The 2,500-nt window shown below is 38.2% G+C and overlaps 1 protein-coding gene across 1 annotated transcript in view; it reads right to left on the minus strand.

Moving 5' to 3' along the window:
* LOC144970231 (uncharacterized) overlaps positions 1-2,500 on the minus strand; it is a 71,806-nt gene that overhangs the window by 31,356 nt on the left and 37,950 nt on the right. The gene's annotated exons all lie outside the window — the stretch shown is intronic.

The following is a 2,500-nucleotide window of genomic DNA, read 5'->3' on the forward strand; positions in this document are numbered from 1 at the left end:
TATTATATTATTATTATTATTATTATTATCATTATCGTCGTCATCATCATCATTATTACACTGAGTATATCAACTTTCAACGCTGGACGTTTCGTCTTAACAGAAATACAAAACACTGTGAACTGATATATGATCAACACAGCCGTGACTATTGAGTAACAACCTGTATGTAATGCAATCAAAGGCATGTGACAGGTTAGATTCAGATGAAATCAATCATTTCTGAATCTCGAAAACATGCGTTATAGTCCTGTCTAATATTGTATTATAGATGCTGTGCACTAGGCTAAAAAAACTCACAACACTGCCATCCAGACATATAATGGACCATCACGCAAAACTTTGTGTTGCCTTGAACATATTATATAGATAGAACGAAGACGACGCCACTCAGGCCTTTGTTATTGTTTTTTGAAATCCACGTTTATGAGTACTTCTCACTAAGCTGTATTATCCAGACTATAACATGTCATGGTTACACATAGTTTTGTGTGTTGGTCCGTTATTCTTCCGGATATCAATGTCGTGAGCTTCTTAGCCAAGCGTATACTATCTATAGATAGTATGCGCTTGGCTCAGAAGCTCATAACATTGCCATCCGGAAGTATAACGGACCAACACACAAAACTGTGTATCCATGAACGTGTATAGATAGTATGCAGATGACGTCACTCAGGCCTTTGTTATTGTTTTTGCCATCCGCGTTTGTGAGTTTTTCTCACTAAACTGTATTAACCAGACTATAAAAGTTCATGGTTACACAGAGTTTGTGTGTAGGTCCGTTATACTTCCGGATGGCAATGTTGTGAACTCCTTGGCCAAGCGCATTCTATCTATAGTCGGGTTAAAACAGTTCAGTGAGCATTACTCATAAACGCGGATGGCAAAAAACAATAACAAAGACCTGAGTGACGTCATCTTCGAACTATCTTTCGTCTGGTTAATACAGTTTAGTGAGAATCGCTCATAAACATTTGATGGCCAAAAATAATAACATTGACCTGAGTGACGTCAACTTCATACTAGTTTGATTGACAATTTTCTTATTTTCACAAGTGTTATATTGTGAAAGCTTAAAAGGCTGTCTTTCAGTTTCTTATGAAGTAATCTATTTATAAAAAATGGAAGATACTTTTCGTAGTCTGTCACGAAATGAAATCTTATATTATATGTATGAATGGGCACATCATTGTACAGCGCATTTCAATGATTTTACCATGTCCAATGCACTTATCCATTTGAAGTGCCCTGCCCAAGGACTCATGGTCAATTGGTACCAAAATGGGGGAGAGTACTTCTGGTGCAGCTTTCAGACACTCAACAACGTCAATCACCGTGTTGTTATTGCTCACACATCGATACGGTAAAGATATTTTTAAAAAATATAAAATACCCCTTATATACATACCAAAGGAGTATTTTTCTATAGGGTTTATTCCGAGGGACGACTGGAATAACCTAACCAAGCCGCAGTGCAGCGCCGCAAACTGAGCGAGGGCGAGGTGAATTTCTCAAGGCTACACAGCGTGGCAGGGAATCGAAGCCTGTACCTTCTGGGCACGAAAAAAAGACCATACCTCAATACCACGATGCCCCCCAACCCCTCTGTTAGAAAGTATACCAATTATAGTAAAATTGAACCATGTCCATTAAAGAGTTATCACACCACCCCAAAGGCTGCGAGTAGGAGTTCAGTTAGTTTGTTTCGTTGATATTTAAAGCACTAACACTAACCCAGAGCAGACTAGTCCATTGGTAAATAATCTTTAAATGGGTTTGACCTTTCATTGGTCGACACTGTCAACATTAAACAATCAATACTGGAAGGTAAGTGAATGACTGTTTGATTTAAGCATAGCCGTGTCCGATTGCATCAATTCAGTTCGTTTCACTGGTGTTGATTTATTTCATCATAGACTGGGAATTTAGAAATCAGGGTTTCGAGATAACAGAAGGGGAGAGAGAGAGAGAGAGAGAGAGAGAGAGAGAGGGGAGAGAGAGAGAGAGAGAGAGTGTGTGTGTGTGTGTGTGTGTGGGTGTGTGTGTGTGTGAGTGTGTGGGCGTGTGTGGGTGTGTGTTAAGTGGGAAATGGAGATTTTCCTGTGATTTAAAAAAAAGTGAAAATTTGATCGTTGAACTTTCAATTGTCACGATATCTGATCAAGATTAAACACTCATCATTGCGAAAGACCTTTGACATAGAAAAGATCAATATTCTTTAATTGATAATCCAGAGGCAATGAACCAGACTATAGACTAAAATAATGATAATTATATAGGTTATACAATTAATTGGTTGTTCGGCTAGATGTGGAAACCGTCAATTCAAAATTATCACTTGATTCCATTTCTTTGTGTTCGATTAACGTGATTAAAAATAAAATGGCATAATCGGTGAGTCGCATATGGTAGGAGCAAGTTACAGTCATAGCCGCATGAAAAATCTTTATCAAATTATACACTATGCTTAGTTTTAGTTAGTTTTACAACCGCCCCGCCC

Source organism: Berghia stephanieae, chromosome 4 (genome assembly GCF_034508935.2).
Source record: "Berghia stephanieae isolate SIO BIC M18660-M18661 chromosome 4, UCSD_Bste_1.3, whole genome shotgun sequence".
Classification (NCBI taxonomy): Eukaryota; Metazoa; Mollusca; class Gastropoda; order Nudibranchia; family Aeolidiidae; genus Berghia; species Berghia stephanieae.